Source organism: Anabrus simplex, chromosome 6 (genome assembly GCF_040414725.1).
Source record: "Anabrus simplex isolate iqAnaSimp1 chromosome 6, ASM4041472v1, whole genome shotgun sequence".
NCBI lineage: Eukaryota > Metazoa > Arthropoda > Insecta > Orthoptera > Tettigoniidae > Anabrus > Anabrus simplex.
The window spans coordinates 109,299,612-109,321,371 of NC_090270.1; positions in this window are offsets into that span (position 1 = coordinate 109,299,612).

A 21,760-nucleotide genomic window follows, 5' to 3' on the forward strand; every position below is an offset into this window, starting at 1 on the left:
CTCGCAATAAAACTGTCGAAGGGCTCTTCCCTTGGAAGATGACTGATTCGCACCCTCGTATCAGCACGATGAAGAAGGTATCGGGATTCATCAGACCATGCAACTCGAGCCTCCGGGCTAGAGGTGTGTTGGTACTGGTGTACCGGTACGCATCACCTATTCTTGGAATGGAGCAGTGGCAACCTACTCCAGGAGTCTCTTCTCTACTGGTCCACTGCTACTGTGACAGTGTTGCGCTGCGACTCGCAGTTTCCTGCACCGGGAAGTGTTGTTACTGTTATCCGCAAATTGTCCAGTGGTCCAGCCATCGTCGTCCCGTACCGTTAGGGAGGTTGTGACAAGAACAGGACGGAGACATACCGGTACAGTGTTAATTATTTCACAGTAGTCTACTTCAACACTAAAACTTTTCTACAATTAATAATAATAATAATAATAATTGTACCGGGCGGTACACCTCCGCGCCGCTAATTCAAACATTGCGCCAGTTGAAACTCCTCTACTGGAGGAAGCCTGAACTTTAACAACCATGTTAATTCTAAAGTTTCTCAGAAGATGTCGCTATTGTAAATTTTGAAGAGTTCTGAACTGTGTCTTTTTCGATTTATATTTGTTTTCTCTGTAGTGAGAAGTGTGAACATTCTCTTCGAGATGGCACTACTGAAGAACTACAATTGTGCACCCTGTTGCGAAGTGAAGGAACTTTTTTTTGAGAAATTTTGTGTTCATAAGTTTGTTCTTTGTTAAATTTCTTTCAGTCATTTTTTGGGTTGGCAGTATAACCCTTCTCTTTCCGCTTGTTTTGAATTTAGCCAATCCCGAATTTCTCTAATTAATTTTTGACAAATAACGTATGTCTTCTCCGATATGGATATGTTGCTTGATCCTAGCCAATAAAATTGAGGGGGGTGTGGGTTCTCATTCTTGAAAGTTCTCGAATGTTCCGCGAGGGTATATAAACTGCTGATTTTCTTCTCTCCTGGCCACTTCAGTAACATCTATCCGTGTGTGATTATGTAGCAGGGGGCAGGAAGCGCCTCTTTCTTCGGGCAGCAGTTCATCCATAAGGTAATGGCCTTTTAATAACTTCTTTGCTCGCTAGCTCAGCAGTTTAACCCTCGGGGCAGGTTCGAAACTTTTATCATGTAACTTTCCTTTAAAATGTAAAAGACACTTGGTATAAAATTCTATCTCTTTAACTACAAATTGGGATAGAGAGTGCCTAACCCTCTCAAGCTCCCACTCATAGTGTTTTGAGGTGACTACGTTTTCTCTTTGTAATGTAATAAAGTTTTCCTATCGTGTCACCTTCGTAGTATGGGATTAGCCCTTGCATAAGCGGCCTAGTGCCAAATAGTTTTTAAAAAGGTGTATTAGGAGTGCAAGTTACGCCTCCACTCATGTTGGTATTTTGGGGCCATGTAATTATCCTGTTTCTTTACTGAATAGGCCTCAGTAGGTTGGGTATTTTTACCCCTGTTCTTGTGTGCCTGGAGGGCAGCTTGAAGGTAGATTTTGGTGTGGCCTTTGAATAGGCTTGAACTTTGAGAGCGGGTGGCTCTTTCTTAAATTTGGTTTCTGTGTGCCTCAAGCAGGCTTAACTGGGTAATTGGGAGCTAGTGCTCCTTGGCATGGTTGGGGTTTTCTGCCCCTTTGTTGAACGTTGTTCATATGTAAAGTTGGGCTCATTGCTCAAGGATTGCGTGTCTGGGGGCTCGAAGCCCAAATCCATTAACAAATTGCAATTGTACATTCTTAATTTGTTGATATGCTACTGAGTACCTGTCATACTTGTTATTTCTTGATCTTGAAAAGAAAATATAACCTTTGTTAAGTTTTAAATTAACTTTAATTTTGTAAGTTGAGACCTATTCCACCCAGCACCTTCTTTCACCTCTGCTGTTCCACAGATACCTCGGAACAATAATAATAATAATGTATTATTGTGATTATTATTAATGGTTGTTTATCTTAACATAGTTAACATATAGTCAAAAGTCATTTTTGATACTATAACTAAACATTTAATCTGGCGAATATGATCAATGAACATTTTAAATTCACAACACTGAATACTTTTTAAAACGTCAGATGTTTCAAAATGATTATCAGCGATCTCTAAACAATATTATAAGTCAATCACATGTCAGAATCTTAGGGAAGAATTGCACACAATATGCTTTCATTTTCCGAGTCGGGAAGTAATGGGGTAAAAGTAATCGGATTACTTGTAACTATTACATTCATAGCAAGTTTTACATGTAACCGTTATGTATTACCAGAAAAGGTAATTCTTACTTGTAATTTATTTCTTGAAAAAAAATTGTGCCGGGCGGAGTAGCTTGGTCAGTACAGCGCTGGCCTTCTGCCCCAACTTGGCAGGTTCAATTCTGGCTCAGTCCGGTGGTATTTGAAGGTGCCTCATGTGTCGGTAGATTTACTGGCATGTAAATCAACGTGCAAGTGGTATTTTTAAAAATATGAAAGATCACAATATGAAGATAAAGTTGGAATTCAAGGGGACAGATTGGGGCAAATATTCATTTATAGGAGGAGGAGTTAGTGATTGGAATGATTTACCAAGGGAGATGTTCAATAAATTTCCAAATTCTTTGCAATTATTTAAGAGAAGACTAGGTAAAAAGTAGATAGGGAATCTGCCACCTCGGTGAGTGCACTAAATGCAGATGAGCGTTGATTGATTGATTGGTTGATTGATTGATTGATTGATTGATTGATTGATTGATTGATTGATTGATTGATTGATTGATTGATTGATTGATTGATTGATTGATCCTTCATGAACATCTGAAGGAGTTTTTCGTCAATGTATTTCTTAACATTTGAGGAGGATGTAGATGGTTTTGTACTTGATCCTATTGTTATTTCATTGGTGGTGGATGAAATGAAATGAAATGAAATGGTGCATGGATTTTAGTGCCGGGAGTGCCCGAGGATATGTTCGGCTCGCCAGATGCAGGTCTTTTGACTTGACTCCCGTAGGTGACCTGCGCATCATGATAAAGATGATATGATAAAGACAACACATGCACCCAGCCCTCGCGCCAGAAAATTAACCGATGATAGTTAAAATTCCCAACCCTACCGGGAATCGAAGCGGGGGGACCCCTGTGGCCAAAGGCCAGCGTGCTAACGATTTAGCAATGGGGCTTAGAAAAACAGCTTGAAAGGATGGATTTTCCTAGTTACTGTAACTTCCTCCTTCCCTCCCTGCATTCCAATTCAAGGACATGAGAGGATGAACTTATCTTGTGCTTACTGTGTAATTTCATTATCTCAAGAGTTCTACATCTGTCCTCTCGATTCAGAAATAACCCATGAAGAAGCAATGCAGCGTATAGACGACTTAGAACGATATGCATTTGCACGTAATCTGTCAGAAAAATAATTGAAACCATGTTTGAAATGATCTGGTTTCTTTTTTTGTTTTTTTGTTTGTTTCATTTACAACGAAACGGAATTATGACTTCGTGACCTAACGTATCCTACTGATTAGATGATGGTTTACTGGTTATATGCCAAAATATCCTACAAGTGCCATGTAAACAATCTATTTTCACACTTTTTTTACGTCGCACCGACACAGATATGTCTTACGGCGACGATGGGACAGTAAAGGACTAGGAATGGGAAGGAAGCAGCCGTGACCTTAATTAACGTACAGCTTGGTGTGAAAATGGGAAACCACGGAAAACCATCTCCAGGGCTGCCGACAGGGGTTCGAACTCACTATCTGCCGGATGCAAGCTCACAGCTGCGCACCCCTAACAGCACGACCAACTCGCCCGGTAACTGTTTATTATCAGACGGTGAAATCGCTGGCTTTCTAGCCCCAACTTGGCAGATTCGATCCTGGCTCAGTCCAGTGGTATTTGAATGTGCTCAAATTCGACAGCCTCGTATCGTCTGCTTTACGTCGCACCGACACGGACTTGTGACGACGGGATAGGAAAGGGCTAGGAGCGGGAAGCGACCGTGGCCTTAATTAAGGAACATACCCAGCATTTGCCTAGTGTGAAAATGGGAAACAACGGAAAACCACTTTCCAGGCTTCCGATAGTGGGTTTCGAACCTATTATCTCCGAATGGAAGTTGATAGCTAAGTAACCCAAACCGTATAGCCAGCTGCTCGGTCCGTTGATTTTACTTACACTTCCAGGCTGAGTGACTCAAACAGTTGTGGCGCTGGCCTTCTGACCCCAACTTGGCAGGTTCGAACCTGGCCCAGTCCGGTGGTATTTGAAGGTGGTCAAACGTCAGCTTCGTGTCGGTAGATTTATAGGCAGGTGAGAGAACTCATCGGAGACTGGGTACGAAGGACCCCAAGGGGGTCGGGCGGTGCAACAGGCCCTAGTGGCTATTGCCGCATGGCTCGGCAACCGGCAAGGCCCGCGCTAGCCACAGCAGTGCCCAGAAGGACTGATCCCCTCAGTAACTAGACTGACTTGTGCATGATAGCTATTCCCAACTAACGCAGTTACCTGGACATCTCCAGAACCACATCTTTGCATGTGCTATCTACAAAATGTCAGGTTTTACATGAAGGCATCTTTCTCTTTTCGCCTATGTGGTTTTGTCCTGACCCTTATTACCCGATTACACCACTATTAATACCCATCACCACATCTGGCCTAGTCACATGCTGAGCATGGGGACAGGCAGATACTCCAGTAGTATTACATTTCCACTCCTCCCTGCTATCTTTCTCTTCTTAGAACTAGTAGCATGTCGGAGGCCATGTAGATTGAATCGATGGTCATGCGGGGGGAGCCAGCAGCATCGTCTATACGTTCCTATAAGAACGCAAGCTTCTTGAGAATGGTTACCGTTTACTATCCATCGTACTTGGTGGGGATTTGAACAATGATCTGTAGTCAGCATCTCATCAAAGGTTTTTCTCCTTCATGTGTGCTAGGTTTGCCCTTGAATTAAACGACGACCCAGTAGTACATGCGCCGATGCTATGTTCAGTCACCATGTAAACCAGTTAACAATTCAATAGTACGTCTTGTACTTTTCCTACCACCGTCCATTACACCGAGTATAACACAATTAACGTACCCAAACCGATGTTTGTACATTAATGTGTAAATACATTTTTGTTTCATTCCATCATTATTTTTCTTCATGAAAAGTATTTAATTGCACCTGTATACTCTATTACAGACACTAGCACATTGCACTCATGCATCATCATCGCTACACGGAAGAGCACAGAATTGTGGATATGAACTAATTCTCGACTTTATAACAAGGGAACTGTCCATACTGTCATATATCGAAACCGACAATGAAATTTGGAAAAGAGGATGAGGGCTCCATAAGAAAGCAAGGTACAAAATTCCAGCGACCATTTCGATCTGTAAGGTCCTGAAATCGATACGGAAATGTCTAATAGAATTGCACGCACTAGCGTATAGCTGACGTGGACAGCCCTGGTGACCAGCTGAAGCGACCGGATTACCTTGAGCCTTTTGCGCTAGCCAGTTGATACATGTTCCTTTGAAAGAGCAGTCACGAATCCGGCTAATGTTGTAGAGTATGCTTTACGTTATTTCTGTAAAAAAAAAAAAAAAAAAAATTCTCCTCTTCCCGTGAAATAACTTCGGAAGAAAGGGAGATGGGTCGACATGTGATCGAACTAATTGAAAATCATCCCATGGGTACCAGCATCGTCTCGGAGTTGTGTCTGGAGAGAAATAGTGACAGTGAATGTGATAGTGGAAGCAGTGACAACTCATCTGCATTATCTGAAAGAGAAGGCAGCACACCATTGCCAGGAACAAGATGTGTTAGGGATCCGATGGTTAGCCCTGAGTCTGATAGTCCACAGAAGAAAGTGAAAGAAACTGTAGATAATGCGTACAAGAGAAAAGCTGTAAATTTATGGTTAAATAAGGGGGGTAAGAAGCGACTTTCATTAACCACTGTTCGCAAAAGTTGTACAGTGACGTCACTACGAGAACTGTACAGGTGGTAGAACCAATTAGAATCTGCATCAATAAGCCTCATTGAACACATGAAATTGATGCATACAAAATTATTTTCTCGCTTTACAGAAGCAAGAAGACTAAAGTGGAATGTATGCGACGAAGACCTGCGACTGTACGCCTTCGAAATTTCAAGAGAGATTTCAATGGGGCGAACTTTCAGCGTATGTGCTAGTTGGTTTGAGCCGTTTTAAGAAAAAGTAGAAAATTACGGAATTTGTATCCCGTACGTGCCTGCAAGAAGAAGACGAAAAATAAATTCTTAAAGAAATTTGTGGAAGAAGCTACAGAGCGATTTTTTGACTACACCCCTTATTCAGTATACAAAACTGATCAGAAGTGGTTTCGTGCGCGAAATGAAGGCGAAACGGACTCTATCCTTTGTTTGTGGGAAACATACAGAAACAGTTGCTCAATCAATTAGTGCACTCACCAGTTCGTACACAATTGTGCCTACAATTAGTATGGCCTGTACTCTTTTCCCGAAGTTATTCATTGTACTACAGGAAGCAACTGGAAATTTCAGTCCGAGAGCAAAGAAATGTTTCATGCCAGAAATATAATTGTAACAGCCACAAAATCAGGGAAAAAGGAATTAAAGTATTCGTTTAAAGGATCCTTCTTCCCATTTGCGGAAGAGAAGTGTTAGCTATTGCTACTTATAGTGATATGAGCTGTCTTGAAGACACTTCTCCAGGCAACAATATAGAAATTATCCAGATTCTTCCCTGCACTACAGCGAAATTACAGCCCTTGGACAAGTTTTTCTTCCGGCAGAGGAAGGCTTTGCATCGCCGCTTAACAGACATTGTGCCGAATTGTGAATACTTTCAGTTTGATGTTTATCAGAGAAGCAGCATACTGAAAATGCAGTCCTTCATTATTCAGTTTTCTTCCCCACGGTTCAAGGACATGATAAAATATGCAATTCAATCACTACTGATCTCCTTCTATATGTATATATGATATATATATTACTACATTACGTGAAGCTTCCGTGGCTCAGGCGGCAGCGCGCCGGCCTGTCACCGCTGGATACCGTGGTTCAAATCCCGGTCACTCCATGTGAGATTTGTGCTGGACAAAGCAGAGGCAGGACAGGTTATTCTCCGGGTACTCCTGTTTTCCTTGTCATCTTTCATTCCAGCAACACACTCCAATATCATTTCATTTATCATTGCCCCTGAGGAGTACGACAGGCTTCGGGAGCTGTCACATTTTCTATTCTCGCCACTAGATGGGGCTTCATTCATTCCATTCCTGACCCGATCGAATGACTGGAAACAGTTTGTGGATTTTTCATTACTATATTATGTATATAATATGTAATATATAAATTACTTAATTCGATTCCTTTCTTCACGATACTTCTGCAGTTGAGCACTAACATTTTTATGTCTTCCCTACTTAACTTTCAGTTCCCTGTTCTGAGTGATTTACGACAAAAGAGTAGCGTTACAAAAATGTTGCAAAGTTTGGGCTGGGAAGACTTGGGAGAAAGGAGACGGCCTGCTCGACTAAGTGGTACGGTATGTTCCGAGCTGTCAATGGAGAGATGGCGTGGAACGACATCCGTAGACGAATAAGGTTAAGTGATGACTTTAAAAGTAGGAATGATCACAATATGAAGATATATATTCGTGGTTCGCACCCAATTATACAACGGAGAGTCCTCCTGAGTTCGAAGTACCTGCGAAATATTGCCTTCAAACAAGTAAGGAAAACTGTGAAAAACAGTGCGGCCTCAAAATGCATATTCGCTGTGTATGGTGCCAAAAATACTTGTGTTTTTATCATGCGATTAACGCACCTCATTTATGTTTCACATTCGTTCTGTAACATAACGTGACCCCGGTGAGTGGCTGGCTGCCAGTTCGTTCTCTCTCACTCTCTCCAGCACAACTGAAATTCCACTCCGCTGTGCGCCACGCTAGCCAGCAAGAAGCAAGGGTTGTCCAGTAAGCTGCGTTGTTACGTGGAATTTGTCTCAAGATTTCCAAACTTTCCACTTCGAAATGGCAGCTAAATTTTTGTACATCTCTTTTTTATGGGTCTCTTCATGGTCTCTACGAAATTTCATTGTCGATTTCGATATGACAGTATGAACAGTTCCCTTGCAAGTCCAAAAACATATCCATGCTCCTGTGCTTCTCCGTGAAGCACAGAAAATGTACCAGAGCAAAGTTTTCCTTTTTGTTTTTGTTTTTGAGGAAGTCTGTCTCAAAATGTACTTTGCACTTTCGTGTACTACACCTATTATTATTATTATTATTATTATTATTATTATTATTATTATTATTATTATTATTATTATTATTATTATTATTATTGTAAAAGAGTTTTAGCTTGTGCAGTTAAACTTACAACTAGAGTGTCGAATGTACAGTACTCACGAAGCTTCTTTATTTAGGAGTAATACGAGTACTTTTCTTCTGTCTTCTCCCGCTTGTTCATACACACTCAAAATTATGTTCCATGCTCATTATTTGCATCAATAACGGTTTCGTTGCACCCTCTTTTAACTTTGTAGAACATGTTCACATGTCACCAGACGAGGCACGTCAACTCTCTTCCATTTTTTTTTTTTTTTTTTTTTTTTTTAAATGACTTTAACGCTTTCGTGCCGAGTTCTTTTTTATGGCCATTCTAAAGCTTAATTAAGCAAGGCATTGAAATGTGCTGTGGTTGAGAATGACGAGGTAGATGCATATAAGTTTGTCGTCATAAGCAAGGCAACACTTTCCCCGTGAGGAATATGTTAGTACTACAGAATACATCATGTTGCAGGTAAGGCATCTCTGAAATCGAAGTCGTATAACGAAGTTCTACTGAGGCAAAGGCACACTTTCCTCATGAGGAATATGTTTGTTCAACAGAATAACAGACGTTGCAGACAAGGGATCTCTGAAAGAGATGTTGTATAAAAAAGTTCTATTGTATATAACTTGGCTTGTAGGAGCATTTCACAGGGATTATTTTAGTTAGTCATGCGACATTTAAAGAGCCGGCCCCGTGATGTAGGGGTAGCGTGCCTGCCTCTCGCCCGGAGGTCCCGGGTTCGATTCCCGGTCAGGACAGGGAATTTTCTCTCGACCTGAGGGCTGGTTCAAGGTCTCCTCAGCCTACGTGATTAGAATTGAGGAGCTATCTGACGGCGAGATGGCGGCCCTGGTCTCGAAAACCCAGAATAACAGCCGAGAGGATGCGTCGTGCAGACTACACGGCCCGTTGTAATTTTCAGGCCTTCAGGCTGAGCAGCGGACGCCGGGCAGGCCAAACCCTTTCAAGGGCGTTGGTATGCGACATTTAAAAGTTACACTTACAAGGTGTAGTAACTTAGGCCTATTGTTTAATCATTCTCTGGTAGAAATAATGGTAACAGGAATTAGAGTTAAGATAATAACAAATACGCTGTAGAGAATACGTGCTACTTTTGCGAGATATCACAAGATATTGATTGCTAGCGCACCTAGCGAGAACGCCTTGAAACTGAGTGTAGTAGTACACTATATATTATAAATAATGCCGGAAGTGTCAGGTCCAAAGGAGTCTTTAATTAAGATGTGGTTATAGGAGTTTCCCCATTTCACATCGGATGGTAAAATTATATCCTGTGACGTTTGCAGCAAAGCAGTGAGTGAAACTTGTTCTATATTTCCCCCTAACGTGTTATTCTCAATTTAGCAAAATAAACGTGGTAGCATGACGAATAGAAGAACCAAGTGAGAGGACTCAGCCGTTATAGCGTTACTTTGTGGCCCCGCCAGTGCAAGCAGTGCAAGCGATTCTGTCCAACACGTGCTCCAGTAGTTCCGTCAAGCCGGGTATAGGAAAGTGCGGGAGCCGTTACTGTGCGAGATATTTCAGTATATAAGTTGAATTTTCTTTGCGTTCAGTTCCTAAACTCAGTTCATTGTGTGTTGTATACTTAAAACAGGTATCTTATGTGGCTTGATTAAATTAACAGTTCTGCATGCCGTACTGTTTCGTGCCTGGCTGTAAGTCAGGCTGTGGTAGAGTAGTTAATGATATGCGATTCTTTGCACCACCGAAGGATAGAAATACATTTGAAAAACGGACCAGAGCTATTCCAGGAAAGGATACTGAGTTAACGCGTAATAGTAGAATTTGTAAATTTCATTTCTCTGATGATTTGATAGTAAAATCAGGTAATTTTATAGTGAATGGTGAAAAAGTGGCCATCTCTCGTGCGAGATAGAAATTACGTCCAGGAGCAGTGCCTCACATTTTCCCTAATTTGTCGAAGTACCTTTCAAGTGACATTAAATCCCGTGAAACTCCCAATAGGAAAAAGAACCTAGACACCACCAGGAAAAGAAGAAAGAAGATTGAAGGTAGGAATGCAGCAGCGAATGGAGAATTAAAAGGTCAGTCTAATGTTGATCAAAATTTGGGTTATTCTCATGTACTTTCTGATGCCGAAAAGACAATATTATCGCTCTAAAGGCGCCTTGATTTGTTTCAGTTTGGGAGGTAGATTGTTAAAGGCTGTGTTTGCTGAATAAGAAATGCTTTTAACACCATATTTGGTAGTGTTAGTGGAATCTTTGTAAAACTGGGTTGCTGATCTTGTGTTATGGGTGTGAATATCTTTGCTGCATCGTAGTTCTGTATTAAGAGAAATCATATTATTTTTATACCTGAACATAAATAAAGCTTGAGAGTATTTAATCTGGCATTGTACTGGTAATATGTTTGTTTCCTGAAAAATGTCCATGGATGGTTTTAGTAGATCATATCCATACATAATTTTTAAAGCTCTCTTTTGGAGTACTTCTAGTCCCTTTATAGCCTCCTGTGTACAATTTCCCCATATTATATTCATGTACATAAGGTGTGAATGTATGCGGGAGGTATATATGTTTCTTAAGTGTTGGTTGTTTATTCCATAGTCTTTCAATCTTTTTGTACTCCAATTACACTAATATTTTTTTCTTTGCATTTAAGATATGCTCATTCCAACTTAAGTTATTGTCTATAGCCAGGCCTAAATATGAAAACTGCTTTACTCCTTCAGTGGGCTCATTGCCAATTTTTACTACATTACAGGTATTGATAATTTGTGTTGGTTTTTGAAATATCATGTGCTTTGAGGTGCTTATAACTAGGTTATTTTTGTTCAGCCATGATGTTAGTAAGTCCAGATCTTTTTGAATATACTCCATAATAGTTTGTTCGCAATTGCTGTCATAAAATATAAATATATCATCTGCAAGCAGGAATATCTTACCAGTAAACTCAAGATAACCTATATCATTAATAAATATTAAAAACAGTAATGGTCCCAGCACTGACCCTTGTGGGACACCATGTTTAACATTGTAGATGGGCACTTTAGTTTCATTGATATTAACATATTGCTTCCTATCAGTTAAGTAATTTTAAACCACTCAAAGGCTGTTCCTCTTATTCCTGCATTTGATAGTTTATTAAGTAGTAGGATATGGTTAACTGTGTCAAATGCCTTTGCAAGGATTATGAAAATTCCAGCTGCTATTTTATTACTATCTAATGCATTCTGTATAAGGGACACTATGTCAAAAGCAACTGAAAGTGTACTATGTTTGGGTAGGAAGCCATACTGAAATTTGAAGAAGAAATGTGTTTTATTAGGAAATTCAAGACTTGTCCTTTTATTACTACTTCAAGTACTTTTGCTAGTGAAGATACTATACATAGAATGCAGAAAAGAGTGTTGAACACCCGGGATATTGGACTGAATTGCCCATCACGCAAAGTATTCATTAATGACCATCTTTCGCCCAAGAATGAGAACATTGCAAGAAGGTGCAGGCTACTGAAGCAGAATGGCAAAGTATTTGCCACATAGACAAGGGACTGCAAGATCTACGTCCGCGAAGCTAGGGATGGACCAAGCATGCTCATCAGCAACGAAGAAAAGATCGCACACCTCGAGAACAAACTCTGACAGTAAACACTGCAGGTACTATCAAATACAGTAGAGACAATACACGACACTTACGGATTTCGCCTTGCTAAAATGGGAGACAATTCGACGGTGGCGCTCCTAGTGACTTGACCTGAACAAATCGCGCTAAATTCAAATATCAATGGAAATGTATATACGGAAATGGATAAATAAATTACGTCTAGAAAGACAGTGGTATTGAGATATTAACTTCGAAGTTGCTAAAGCAATTCTGGATAAATGAATGAAGAATTACTTAAAAGGTTATTATTCAAAGACTGAAATTAGACACATAAACAAGGTGTGAAATGGACTGCTGTGAAATGGCTTGATCTTTCATTTATGCATTACTTTTTTAGCTTTAGCATACCTGCTGAAGTCTTACGGTTGGATTTGTCTTTTTTCCTCATTTAAAAACAATGTATCATCACATTAAGACATTTGTCAATAAAAATATCGGCACATTCCTTACACATACAATGCAGTGAATTAACATTTAATAGCTGGAGAATTTTCCTCTTAACATGAAGCCTACTAACAGAAAGAAAATCTATAAAATCCCGGCTTTAATCTGAGAAGAGGGATAAAAGAAAGAAAAGTTTTAAAATGTTGTCGATAGTGATGCTTTGAGGAATATTTACGTACAATTAGAGTAAAAATGTAACATACCCTTGGCTGTATAGTCGAGGATTTTTAAAGTCGCTGGCCTGGAAATGATCTGAACAGATCTTATAATTCTTATACAAGCGTAACGTCCCTTCTTTCTTGTACATTTTATCCAAATCGCTTCTGTGACATTTCAAAACCCACACATCACACCTACAACAACACATCGGTATTGAAGGTTAACTGCTGCACTATACAATAAAATATGCGTATTATATTTTAAGCCCGTTAAAACATGGATCGAGCAGGTCAGAAGATTATGAAGTACTATAAAAATCTCTGTCACTGGAAGAATATATATGCAAACACAATATTACTTACATGTTCTTGTCACGAGGGAACCTGAAGAACGAGCGCGAATTTTTCTCTACTTCGTAATTACTGCAGCCCAACACAGCACATATCAAGGAATGACACACGCTACTATTTAATTATGTCAACTCACTGAAAACGCATAAATAACACCAAAAACTTCACACAAAAATACACGTGCTCTTATGACAGAATCAGTACCGTTCAGGTCTATCCGCTAGAGTGAGTTCCAATAGCTGTCCCTCGATATCTCGCTCAGTGTCGTGTATTGCCTCTACTGTATTTGGTACTATATTCACACGAAGTTATACTGATTTTAAATGGTACCGGTACAGCGCATTTATAGCAGTAAGGAAATAATAAATTCTGTTGAGATCCAATGTGATACTATAGAAAACTATAAACTATAAATTACAAACTAAGTGTTAGGTAGAAGTTTGAGGATATCATGCTTATTATTGATGAGGTTGCAGAACTTGACATTATAGTTATAACAGAAAATTGGATATCAGATGAAGAAACATACCTAGCTTTTAATCTTACCACCTAGCTAGAGAGGGTACTGGAAGGTGACTGTCAGTGTATGTATCAAGAAAATGGACAACTAAAGTCATTAAGGTCATTAACAGTTATCACAGTATTCCCCAAATAGAAGTAATTATTAAAAAACCGGAGATATAACGTAATATGGAGATATTACTAACTTTATGGTAGACCTTGAACTTATTTGTGCAATACCCGAAAATCAAACTCATTGCTTATAGGAGACGATAACGTAGATTTTCTAAATGATAGCAATATTTATAGGAACTATACATCCTTACTGAATTGTTACCACGTTTACCCCTACAATACAAGGCTACCAAAAAGAATAACACCCACATCCTCAGCTTTAATTGATCATATACACACAAACTTTGCCACTGCTGATTACTATGTATATAATGTAATAAGTGACCTTAGTGATCATAATATTCTAATTCTAAAAGTAACAAAACAAATTAAAGAGAGCTCTCCATTGAGTAGTGACGCAAATGTACAAACATAAAAATATATCATTATCTGAAGTGCCGATTTTTCTTCAGCATGAAACATTTTTTCACAAAAAAATACATGTACAAATCTATCTGCTGACGTGAATGAAGCCTACGACCAGCTCTGTGCTTTTATTAGTTAGAGACTTAGAGGAGCTAGTTCAAATATTGGGCAAAAACCACCACAAAAAGGTACACATGAGCCATGGGTAGCATAAAAAAAAACTAGAAGTGATAAAAAGAAAAAATAGCCTATATACAAAAACTAAAGCTAAAAACCCTTTAACTGAAACACTCGAAGAGTACACAAGATGTTACAAGGACGTAATTAAAATGAAAAGATTGCTAAAATGTCATATTATTATCATGCAATTAGAAAAGGGGATACTAATAAAGAAATATGGAAGGCAGTGAACCAGATACTTTGTAGAACTAATAGTAAACCAAAAGTTACAGAACTTGTTTATGAAAATGTTCAACACACTTCTAGCGAAGATATTTGTAAAGATTTTAACACATTTTTCGTTAATGTAGTAGAAAACTTGGTTCAAGATCTTCGTCCATGTAACCCACCTTCGCTATCTAATCATACGATCTGCAACTGTGTGTAGAGTAGTCTCTACTGTATTTGTTTTAGGCCAACAGATGTTAAAGAAGTTACACAAATCATAGAAGCACTAGCAAACAAGAATAACTACACAGATGACGGAATAAATAACATACTCCTCAAGAGGTGTGTAAATCATCTGGCCCCCTTGCTCACCGAGATAATTAATTTGTCATTGCAAACAGGGGTAATACCAGATAAATGTAAAATTGCAAAAGTGGTACCAGTTCTTAAAGAAAGGAACACAATCTGACCCCAGTAATTACAGTAGTAGTAAATATAAAAGTATTCATTTAATTGCAGGATATAACCCAAATAGGAATAATGCCATACCATTTCTAGCATCCCTCGAAAATTTTCTAAGTAAAACAACTAACAATTTATGCCTATTTTTGGGTGACACGAATATTGATATCTTAACTAGTGGCCAACTAAAAAGAAAATACATGAACCTGCTTTCTTGCTATGATTTCAAGCAATGCAATAATGTATATCCAACACGAATATGTGATACCACAAGCACTTTAATAGATCATGTGTCTATAAATAATTGTGGAATATATTATTATTTATCAAATGTTGGTAGCTATATAAGTGACCATAATATATTAATATTTGATATTCTTTTGCCAAATTCTAAATCTCCATCACAATCGCTTGAACTGAAAAGGCTGAAAGCAACTAATGTAGACCAAAATAATGATAGACCTGAAAGTAGTAATATCACTGAACATAACACAAAAGTCATAAACAACACTACTAGTAGAATTGACATAATGTATAATTCCTTTATTGACCAGCTACCGCTTGGTACACAGAAACAGAAAGCACAAAGTCATCAAACACAAAGAACTGGTAGCTTGCCATGGATATCTTCTGAACTTCTCAGCCTTATTAAGCGACGTGCAAAACTTAAAAATCCCACCCTAAAGAATAACATCAATCTCAATCAGGAATATCGCAGGTGTAGAAATAATGTGACAAATCTAAAAAGGAGCTTAAAAACAAATATTACTCTGAAAAATTTAGAATTCATAACAAGAACCCAAAGGAAACGTGGAAAATAATCAATGCAATCATACATAACAGAAAAACAACAAAAGGCGATAATTGTACATCTCTAGAAATAGATAACAAGATAATTACAGACAGTCAGGAAATATGTGAATCATTAAATTTATATTTTACAAATATTGCTAAAACCCTGGCTACAGCAATCCCTCCCCAGAGCACTGAAACACTTGCAGTTCCTAGTTACTTGAACTCATTTTACCTATATCCAACTGATGAAACTGAAGTAAGATCTATAATATCAAATCTAAAAAGCAAGAGTAGCTGTGGGCAGGATGGTATAACTGCCAACTTTCTAAAAGAATTCCAGGATTCTTTAAGTGGGATGCTAACAGATATCATTAACGAATCCTTGGCATCTGGTACATTACCTAGTGAGCTAAAAGTAGCTAAAGTAGTTCCTGTCTTCAAGGGTGGGGACGGGAGGAATCCTAGTAACTACAGGCCTATCTGTATTCTTTCCATAATCTCCAAAATATTAGAAACTATTGTTAAAAAGAGACTTCTCACTTTTTTAAACAAAAATAATTTCTTTTACAATGCACAATATGGCTTTCGTGAGAACTCTAACACTGAAATAGCAACTGTAGATCTCATAAATATGCTGCAAGAGTCAATAGATTTTAATAGTTTTGCTGGTGGGTTGTTTATAGATCTAAAGAAGGCCTTTGATACAGTAGACCATGAAAGACTGTTAGCTAAATTAGAGAGAGCAGGAGTTCGTGGTGTTGCATTGAAGTGGTTTGATAATTATCTGTCCGATAGAAAACAGTATGTAGTGCTGAATAACTGTAGGAGCTCAGCAATTAGGGTAACCCATGGCGTTCCACAGGGGTCAGTATTAGGGCCGATTCTCTTCCTAGTCTACATCAATGATATTGCAACTTGCCGCTTGAAAGGACGTATCACACTGTATGCCGACGACACAAACTTGTTCTATACTGGTAGTAATATAGACTCCATTGTTAAGGATATGCAGGAAGACCTCAATACTCTGTGCTTTTGGTTTCAAGCAAATAAATTAACTATTAATGTGCAAAAGACTAATTATATGATAATGACAAAACAAGGTCAGAATGAAATCCCACACAGTAAAATATATATGCAGAATACTGAAATAAAACTAGTTAGAACTGTCAAATATCTTGGGTTGGTGATTGATAGGAACTTGAACTGGACAGACCATGTTGAATACATTACTAAAAAGATCACACCTGTTGCAGGAATTTTAAAGAAACTTAGTTATCTTGTCCCACAACATCTTCTAAAACACATCTACTACTCTTTAATTCATAGTCACCTACAATATTTGAATGTAATCTGGATGCGCTGTAAGAAGTTCGACTTGAATGAGCTAATGGTAGTACAAAATAGAGCTGTTAGAAATATACTTAATCTTCCCTACTTAACACCAATAAAATATCTATACCTAAGTGCTAAAATACCACCCCTAAGCATGAGTGCAGAATTCAATACAGCTGTACTCATGTACAAAATAAAACATAAATTTATACAACACAACACTACATATACTCTGAATTCTGACAACCATCCATATAGTACTAGGCATGCAAATGACTTTGCCTTATACAATGTTTGCTCTTATAAATATGGTATAAACAGCTTGAAGTTCTCTGCGATCCAGTTATTTAATAACATCCCTGTGGAGATAAAAACAGCACCAACTTTGGCAAAATTCAAACAAAGAGTCAAGCATTATTTTTGGGAAAGGTACAGTGCTGTTTAAATCAAAATATCAGATGTCATTTAAGGCATTCTCCCAAACAATCTTGCAAACTGTCCGGAACTATTCTTGCACCTCTACAACTTTTATGTTATGTAAATGTAAATACTCTGTAATCTGTTCTTGTACCTCTGCAACTCTGTGTTATGTATATATACTATAAATACTCTGTAATCAATTCCTGTACGTCTGCAACTTTTGTGTTATGTAATTGTAAATAATCTGAAATCTATTCTTGTACTTCAGCAACTCTTATGTAAATGAAAATATTCCATAATCCATTCTTGTACTTTTGCAACTTTCATGTTACGTAAATGTAAATACAGTCAGAAATAATTCTCTGTAATCCTCATATTGATGATGTACATATTTTATATATTGTATGTGTTTATATGTTCAACCATTTACTAATTATCTTATATACACAAACTATATTTTGATGTGTAAGTGCCCGCCAGTATGTAATGTCCTGTACAATTCCTATGTATGAGCCTGCAGGCTCGTTGGAATTAATTGAAATAAATGAATGAATGAATGAATGAAAAGTACTTGAAGTAGTAATAAAAAAACAAGTCTTGAATTTCCTAATAAAAATACATTTCTTCTCCAAATTTCAGTATGCTTTCCTACCAAACATAGCACACTTTCAGTTTTGACATAGTGTCCCTTATACAGAATGATATTGACCTCGTATGTTAATAAGATGCGTATGTTAGCCAGGAATGTAGAAATGCATAACAAGGCAGTGAAACAATCAGAGGAAATTTCCAATATGCAAAAATTTGTGGTTCAAGATGCAGTAAATATCGAAGACTGGGAAAGCTCTGTACCTGAATTTGACAGCGCAGTTCGAAACTCTTCGATTGAGAAGTATTTAGTGTACCATTTGGCTGGGTACGTTGTTAATCACTCTTCTAAATTTATTTTTTCGCCCTGTGCCCATTTTCTACGTGACAATAATCAAAGTACATTTTCAGTTCTCACCGAAAGAAAAGACTACGGTTCAAGCAATAATAAAGTATTTTAACACGCCTTTCGAAAAGTATATGTGACATTCTTTTCCAGGCCGAGAAAGTAATTCATGGAAAACAACTCACAATCTATGTGGGGCGAAATATTTTTTTATTGTATCGACTCCATAGACAAAATTTCTGTTGATCCTTCAGGAGGTGGCTGTTGTCTTCAACATGTTATGGATATAATCCCCAGACTTGTTTATCATTATCTGAAGTGCCGATTTTTCTTAACATGAAAGATATCCGGCGAGATTTACAATCTCGGACATCCACCAAATTTTCACGCAAGCTTTCGGAAGTCAAGTAACCGATGAACTGAGTTGGAAAGTAGGTCATGGGTGTTTGCTTTAATATGCTGGGAGTTATGTCTTATTTATCTGTATATGTACACTCCAGTAACCTGTGCTTTTCGCAACATATGATGAAGGTCGTAGCTCCTATTTCCGTGCATGAGTTTTTTCCATTGTACTCTGCCGTGTTATTGCAATTGTAGTCTATCATTGTTTTTAAAAGTCAGTGTATATACTTATCAATTACCTCATTCCTAAGAGCAGCTGATCGGTACTGTGGATATAGCCCACTCTAGCGCTGCCTGGTGGGGCGCGCTTGAACTCGATGAGTCCTCACACTTGTTCTTCTATTCGTCATGGTAGTAGTATAATTGATGACTGTTAAAATACCTAGAATTCAAGCTGCCTAATATTATTTTCGAACCTATTTGAGAATCTATTTTAGGCAGCTAAAATAACAATCACCAAATAATCTGAGGTCTAGTGATCAATATTGTACGTTTCTGCGGTGGTTGAAAATGTAGTGTGTTGTCTGAATATGAAGAGGCATGTCCGTCAAACACAAACACCCAGTCGCCGACCCAAAAGAATTAGAGGCAATTAAAATCGCCGATCCGGCCGTGAGTCGAATCCGGGACCTGTTGAACCGAGGGCCTCAACGCTGACCATTCAACCAAGGATTCGGACAAAACAAAATCATCACTGAGTTTCATTATTTCTATCAGTATTAACATTCATCTTTCATAGTTAAACAAAGCAATATAATTATTTAGTTTCATTATTTCTATCAATTTTAACATGCAACTGTTGTAGTTTCAGTTATGGCAGCTGATGGTTAAGGTCGACCTCCAGATGCGCCACTGTCAACACGTCTCTCAGTTTAGTACGGGAGAATACGGAAGTGTCTAGTATTGTCTATATTATATTTGATAATAATTAGTGACATGTGTGAATAGATGAGCTTTGAAAGTGAATGCATGTATATAAATCAACAAAAAATATCTTCAAGTATGCTACATGTAATATTGTACCAAGAATGCGCGGCACATGCTGTATTTTTTAAGATGAATATTATTTAATCGACATGCGCACCATTTACTGCAAGCTTGATGTATCTACGTTTAGCAGAGCGAGCCAGCATGAAGTGCAAACAGCTGCGAGGGACGTAGGTGCAGGAGCGAGATAGACTACCCGCCTGCTCATCCACTTGCCACACGACATGGTCTAACGTTCCAGAACAAACGTCGCGCCTTCCAGAAACTTCGATTCAGAAATTTTCAAAAACTTCTGTGATAATGGCCGTATCAGCTCGAGAGATACGCCATATTGTAGGAAATTCGATGAACTGCTATCATAACAAGTTTCAAGCAAATCCACCGAGGGATTTCGCGTTATTCCACTTCTTAAGAACCACGATATCTGATGACGTATGGGCTCCAATCGTATATAAGACGAGCCAGCTAAGCAGACGATACCAATATTACCCTGAACAATGAAAAAGGGCTAGGATCCTCATATTTGGAAAACCAGGCAAAGACAAGTCATACCCCAACAACTACAGGCCCATCAGCCTTCTGGACGCCCTCAGTAGAGTATTCGAGAAAATACTACTGAAAAGGTTAATAGGGCATATCAAGGAAAAAGGTATAATTCGCAACGAGCAGTTTGGCTTTAGGAACGGACATTCTGCCCCACAATTACTCACTCGATTCATAGAACAAGCCAACATAGGTCTCAATAAACGAAGGGACACAGGTTCGGTTTTCCTTGATACCCAGAAGGCATTTGACAAAGTCTGGCACGAAGGCCTACTAGCGAAACTAATAGACCACGAATTCCACCCAGGCTATATAAGACAAAATCGTATCTGGAGGGCCGAGAGTTCAAAGTAGACGTACACAACACACTGTCAAGTACCGGTACGCGTAGGATTAGAGCGGGTGTAGCCCAAGGGTCCCTTATCGGCCCAATCCTCTTCGTCCTGTATACAAACGACATGCCTACTACTGACCTCACTACTACACACCTCTACGCTGATGACACCGCTATCACAGTTTAACATCCACAGCTAGCGTGCGCTCGAAAGAGGCTACAAGTAGCACTAAGAACTCTCGAGCCATGGCTAACGAAATGGCGCATCAAGGTCAATGTTGACAAGTGCCAAGCCGTGCTGTTCACTAAGAAGAACAGACGCACACGCAGACCAGTGAACATAAAACCGCTAAAGCTTTTCAACGAAGATATAGTGTGGCATGACAAAGTCAAATAACTAGGAGTAGTCCTAGACGGAAAGCTCACCATGCTACACCACATCAAAGATATCCAAAGAAAAGCACACATACGACTTAGCCAGCTATATCCTATACTGAACAAAAAGTCCAGTATAAACACGGAAGTAGCCATAAACATGTATAAGGTCCTAATCAGACCAATCATCATGTACGCAGCCCCAGCGTGGGGATTCACTGCAATGACGAACCTGGATAAGCTGGAATTAATACAAAATAAATGCATACGAGCAGCGACCAGACTCCCTTACGACACTCCAATACGCCAACTACGCAGTATTGCGGAAGTCAGCTCAATAAGGCATCAAGTACGTAAACAGACACTAAATATGTACAGAAAGTCATGGAGTAATAAGATCAACCCGTTAATAAGCGGGATCGGACGCGACGACGTCGACCTTTACACAAAGTATCCCACACCGAAGCACATTCTGTTCAGCCACAGGGTTGGGTGGGCGAGGGGCCGATAGCCAACCCCCTCCCCCAAGCTGACACCTATATACCACATAAACCCACACACTGCAGACACCTATGTAAATATGTCTCAGCTGTCCTAGACCCAGGGCCCAGGCGAGGAAGATTGATAAGATGTACAAGTTAAGAAGACGACGGCAACGCAGCTAGACGGCCAAGGACGTATCAATCCACCCCCGCCCCCTGACAGAGACATGGGAGCGGAACACCAGCCCGCGCTCTACAAACAGCACTGTTTGATGAGTTCACTCCTATTTAGGTAGAACGCTGGACATGAGAGCAGGCAAACAGCCGGCA